The sequence below is a fragment of the Cebus imitator genome, unplaced genomic scaffold (genome assembly GCF_001604975.1).
Source record: "Cebus imitator isolate Cc_AM_T3 unplaced genomic scaffold, Cebus_imitator-1.0 Scaffold581, whole genome shotgun sequence".
NCBI lineage: Eukaryota > Metazoa > Chordata > Mammalia > Primates > Cebidae > Cebus > Cebus imitator.
The window spans coordinates 15,628-21,878 of record NW_016107896.1 but is presented as its reverse complement, the minus strand read 5'-3'; the positions used below and the strand labels follow the sequence as shown (position 1 = coordinate 21,878).

Below are 6,251 nucleotides of genomic sequence, written 5' to 3'. Positions count from 1 at the left end.
GGTTTCACCATGTTGACCAGGATGGTCTTGATCTCTTGACCTTGTGATCCACCCGCCTTGGCCTCCCAAAGTGCTGGGATTACAGGCTTGAGCCACCGCGCCCGGCCAAAGCTGGGTTTTTAAGCTGAAAAACCACATCCTGGTTTTAGGACCAAGAGGATGAGGGGAAGCAGGGCAAGCAACTTTACAGAAGCTTATTCTGGCAGTTACTGATAAGCAAAGGCAAGCAGTTTTACATAGTGGGCATTTTTCAGAGCAAGCTAGCTATTTTTATTTACAGAAGCCAAGGTCAGCAGTTACTGCAAGGAGAATGGGGCAGCAGTTACAACTTATTTTTGGAAAAACAGCTTTATCTTGTATAAAATGGCATTGCTCAGGCTCTAACTCAGCTATAGCGCATAAGTAACTACATAAAAAACAGAAAAACTTCAAATAAATAACCTAATAATACATCTTAATTAACTAGAATATAAAGACCAAAACAACCCCCAAATTAGAAGAAAATAATAAAGATAATAGCAGAAATAAATAAAGTTGAAATAATACAAAAGATCAGTGAGACAAAAATTTGAGTTTTTGTAAAATTAAACAATTGACAAATATTTAGACAGGCTAAATAAAAAGCAGAGGAGATAAAAATCAATAAAATCAGAGTCTAGAAAGGAGAGATTTCTGAAATAATACTTCAGAAAATAAAAGGATCATTAGTGGCTACTATCAGCAATTGCATGCCAACAAAGTAGAAAACCTAGAGGAAATTAATTCTTTAGACACACACAACTTACCAAGATTGAATGAGGAAAATATCCAAAACCTGAACAGACCAATAACAAGTAACAAAATTAAAGCCTTAATATAAAAGTCTGTAGGACCAGACTAAAAATAGAGAAGGGAACATTTCCAGACTCATTCTTTGAGGCCAGTATTACATGATACTAAAACCAGACAAAGACATTAAAAAAGCAAATTATAGGTTCAAGTGATTCTCCTGCCTCAGCCTCCTGAGTAGCTGGAACTACAGGAGTGCGCAACCATGCCTGGATAATTTTTCTGTATTTTTAGTAGAGACAGGTTTCACCATGTTGGCCATGATGGTCTCTATCTCTTAACTTTGTGATTCGCCCACCTCAGTCTCCCAAAGTGCTGAAATTGCAGGCATGAGCCACCCTGCCCGGACAAAATTTAATCTTCTTCTGTAATAAAAACCCTTTGAAATCTGAGTATGGAATGAACATGCCTCAACATGATGAAAGTCATATATGACAGACACACAGCTAGTATCATACTGAGTGGGGAAAAACTAAAAGCCTTTTCTCTATAATCTGGAAGATGACAAGAATGTCCACTTTTACCACTGTTATTCAACATAATTCTGAAAGTCTTAGCTGGAGCAATCAGATAACATAAAGCAATAAAGGGCATCCCAATTGGAAAATAAGTCAAATTATCTTTTTTCACTGATGATATAATCTTATATTTGGAAAAATATAAAGACTCCTCTGATAGGGTTTGAATGTGTGTCCTCTCCCAAATATTATATTGAAATGTAATTCTCAATGTTGGAGGTGGGCCTGGTGCAAGGTGATATAACCATTTGGGTAGATTACTCATAAATGACTTAGCACCATCCCATTTTGTGCCACCTTCATGATAGTGAGTGAGTTCCCATAAGATCTGGTTATTTAAAAATGTGTAACAACTTGCCCCTCTGTTTTTTGCTCGTGCTTTTTGCTCTGTGATGTGCAAGATTTTGCTTCAACTTCTGCCATAATTATAAACTTCCAGAGGCCTCCCCAGAAGGATATCCCAGTGCTATGTCTTCCGTACAGCGTGTAGAATAATGAACCAGTTAAACCTCCTTTTTAAAAATAAATTACCTAGTCTCAGGTATTTATAGTGATGCAAAAATGGCTTAATACAGAAAATTGGCACTAAAGAGTGGAAAATTGTCATAAGAATACCTGAAAATGTGGAATCAACTTTGTAATTGGGTAAACAGGCAGAGATTGCAAGAGTGTGTAGAACTCAGAAGAAGATAGAAAAATGAGGGAAAGTTGACCATTTCTTAGTGACTGGTTGAATGACTGTGACCAAAATGCTGATAGTAATTTGGACAGTGAAGGTTAGGCTGAGGAGGTCTCAGATGAAAATTAGAAACTTATTGAGATAGAAGCAAATGTCATGCATGTTATGTCTTAGCAAACTGGTTGGGTGAATTGGGTTCATGCCCTAGAGATATCTAAACCTTTGAATTTAGTAGTGATAATTTAGGGCTTCTGTTGGAAAAAATGTCTAAGAAACAAAGCATTTGAGATGTGGCCTGGCTGCTTGTAACAACTTATGCTCACATGTTGGAGAAAAAAACTAAGTTGTAACTTATATTTACAAGGGAAGCTTAGTGTAAAAGCCTGAAAACTTTGAGCGTAGCCATGTGGCAGAAAAATAACAGAGCTTTTATAAGAGAAGACCTCAAGTAGGCTGTGTGACAACCAATGTTAGAGATATTTGCTTAACTTAAAAAAGACAACAAGTGTTGATAGCCAAGACAATGGGAAAGAGGACTTCAAGACATTTTAGAAATCTAAGAGGCAGCCCTCCATCACAGGTCCTGAGGTCCAATGAGCTAGCTTAGGTCAAAGGTTTAATGGTCATTGTTAAAACCAATAGCCTCTGCCTTTAGTGAGTATATCTGCACTTCCCAAATTTAATTATAACTCTTTCTCTTTATAGTTACTTGTAAGTAGAGACACTAAAAGAAGACAGTGCACTCCTGCTCTTGTTTTCTGAGGATACCCAACTCTGTAGTGGAGTCATTTCTAATAACCTTGCTTTTTTCACTTTGCTCTCTGACTTACCTCAAATTTTTTTCTGCACAAGACCTAGGAATCCTCCTTTGTGGGCTGTATCAGGACCCTCTTTTCTAGCAACATCTTTCAGCAACACCATGAAAGGGCACCAAGATAAGACCCCCACTACAAGGAAAACAATCCACACAGAATCAATCAGCTGACATCGGGTAAGTGGGGCATCTTTTAGAGTTGGGAAGCCATTCTGGTGGGCAAGAATGATTATCCACTATCACTTAAGTGAGAGGCCCTACAGTGTAATGTTAGGGTAAGAGACTCAGCCCCAAAAGTCAGAGGTCTGGGGATGTCATACTCAGATTGGAGGCCAAGCTCACAGGGTTAGAGGCCCTGGGGTATATTGAGAAGAATGGTTTTTGCTAAACAAGATGTTTGCCACTTTCTCTTTTTGAACTGCCTGCGTTGTGCTCTCTGTCCCTCACCTGAGTGCTCTGCATCTTGTCACCTTTGTGCTCACTACCTCTGTTTTGTAGCAGCCTGGAGGCTACCACAGGAAGCAGACGTCGAACAGTTTAGCTTTTACTTTTCTCAATGATTTTTTGACTTTTAGCTGACTGCTTGTTTAATTTGCCACTGGTCCAAGTGACATTGGAAAAAAGAGATGTCTTGGAACCTAGTGTCTTTGTACCTTGATTATCAGAAAAGATGAGCAATAACCTCTCCATCATTATGATTAGAAGTTGAAATGTATTTAACAACCCCACATGGCAAAAATCAGACATACCTCTTTAGCAACAGCCTCTTTTATGACAACCCCCTGCAAACAATTAGCCTCAAGATGGAGAACATGAGACTTTTTCTTATCTGTTTTCTCTCATTTCTTAACCAGAAGGTCATCTTTGATGGCTGGTAAAGACAGCTGGACCCTACTCTCTAAACCCAGCATGTCACTTTTTCCTTGAAAGAGTTTTGTTAGTTTTGTCATAGTGGTGTGAAAATGGACTAATATATTACAATATACAAATTGCACCCTTCCTTTTTTCTCTCGTTTGGTCTGACTCCTTTTTTTTGCAGCTTAAGTTGTTTTATAGAAGATCAACTAAATGGGAGGAAATACATTATAAACAGACTTCTCTGATGCTTAGGATAAAAAAAGGAAAATAGGCTTGTATACGTTTGACGGAGGAAAAAACAAAACAGGGACTGGACATAATTGAGTACTCTAATGCAAGTGCCTCTTAATATTAGCATTTTCTTAGCTGGGGCTAAACTTTCTTCTGCAAGTCCAAGCACCTTATGATAACACAGTCATACTCCTTCCAGTTCTGGTGAGGTGTGCAACTTGTGATTAATTCCTTCTAGTTTTCCATGGTTATCTAGTGTCCAGTCATCTTCTTCTTCCTGCCTTTTGAGTCCTGTCTTACATACATACCCACTCTCGAAAGACCCGAGCCTCACTAGAACAACTTGCAGTGTGGCCTCTTATCAGCTGGCAAAGTTGAATCTTTGCTCTCTCTGGGAAGTGGCAGATAATGGTGGGGACACTATATATGTACTTTTTCCATGTCTGAATTAGCCATATGCAAGGAAAAACTTGAACAGTTTTCAGAGGATTCAGGCAAGTTCATAGGCAAATATAAGAGGCTAACCTTGATGTATGATTTGACCAGGCAAGATTTGGATATATTTATGTCTACCTGCTGCATTGTAGAAAAGCAGTGTATTATGGGAGTGGCTAAAGTACATGCTAATAGGGTGGCAGCCTGCAACCGGGGACGTGACATTTATCAAGTAGGAAAATTATGATCATTTGACTCCTTGAAAGAGAAAACATTGTGATAAAGCTTTTTAATTTTTATAAAGTCAGAAAAATTAGGAAAAAGATGAAAACCTAGCCTTATTACAAGGGTAGATAATTTAGACTTTGAAGAAATAAACTAACACTGTCCCTGACTGCAAGAATGGAGAGGCATTGCTAGGAGTTCATTTTATAACCCAGTCTGTTTAGATATCTGCAGGAAGTCATGCAAAGCAGCCTTGGGCCTCCAGACTCCCATGAATCAGCTTTTAGACTTGGCTTTTGCAGTTTTCAATCACAGACATAGAGCAGAGACAAAATAAAGCAAACCTCCCAAAAGGCACAGCTTCTAGCTACAGCCTTGCACCCTCTACTACTTCAGAGCCAGCTTCTTAACTCCTGGCCCTCACAGAGGAAGTGAGAAGGTAAAAGCCCCTGTCTGGGTTTCTGGCCACTGTGCCTTGAGTATAAATCAATTTGCTTTCTGTAAGAAGATTGGCCGCCACTGAAGGGAATGTGCTGTGCTTTCAAAGGAGCCATTATCAGAGCCCAGCAGACACAAAAGTGGAAAGACCTGATACTTCCTGCCTCCATTCCCATGGGACTGTTAGCCATCAAGAGATGGAGAAGCCTCAGGTGACTTTTGAAGTGGCAGGTAGGAGATATGGGAGCAGATGACTCTGTCCTGATTTAATACTGTGGGCTCCTGTCTTATGACAAACAAGCCCCAAAACACTGCTCTTCTTATTTTCTAAGTTGTTTTCCAGGTCTTCTGGGTTTCTCCTTCAGACAGTTTTTAATACTGTCTGAATGCCTGACCTCTTACTGGGTAGAGATTTATTGACTCAGGTGACCAAGCCATGGTGACCTTCACAGATCATGAAGCAGATAAAATGTTACTTTTGTTCCTGACCCCTTGGGGGAAAAAAAAGTGAAGGATGAGCTGTCATATTTACCACCTGAGGTGTTGTCTCAAGTAAATCCTGAGGTTTGGGCCACAGAGGCTATGGGAAACACATTAAAGACCATTCAAATCCAACTTCAGTCTCATGCTCCTCGCCCTAGGAAGACACAGTACACTTTAGGGCAGGGAGCATGAGAGGAAATTCAACCCCTTATTGCCAAATTCTTGCCATATGATTTATTAAGGCTATGAGAGTCTCCTTAACAATACTCCCATGTTACCAGATCAAAAGCCTAATGGCAAGTACAGATTTGTCAGAAACCTTAGAGCATTAATAAATGTGGTTGTTGCCTCCATACACCCCAATGTTCCCAATCCTTACCGAAGTCTCAGGGGATGCAAGCTGGTTTACATTCTTAGATATGAAAGACACATTTTTCTGCATCTCAGTGCATCCAGATTCATCATGTTTGCCTTTGAGGCTGCAGTGAGCCAGCCATGATTGCACCACTGCACTCCAGCCTGGGAGACAGAGTGAGAGCCTGTCACACACACACACACACACAAAGCACACATACACACACACACACACACACACAGGTTAAATTTGTTGGATTATATATTTAGGGGTTGAGCACCTTTGGTTATAAAATATTTATGATTGCAGGAACAAGTTAATAAGTAAATAAAGACTCAAAACTTACAAAAATATACCAGTACTTTAAGCAAAAAGCATTCTTTTTTT

General features: G+C 39.5%; 1 protein-coding gene across 1 annotated transcript in view; it reads left to right on the top strand.

Annotated features, from left to right (window-relative positions):
- Positions 1-6,251, top strand: part of LOC108294455 (zinc finger protein 92-like) — a 41,702-nt gene that overhangs the window by 32,286 nt on the left and 3,165 nt on the right. The gene's annotated exons all lie outside the window — the stretch shown is intronic.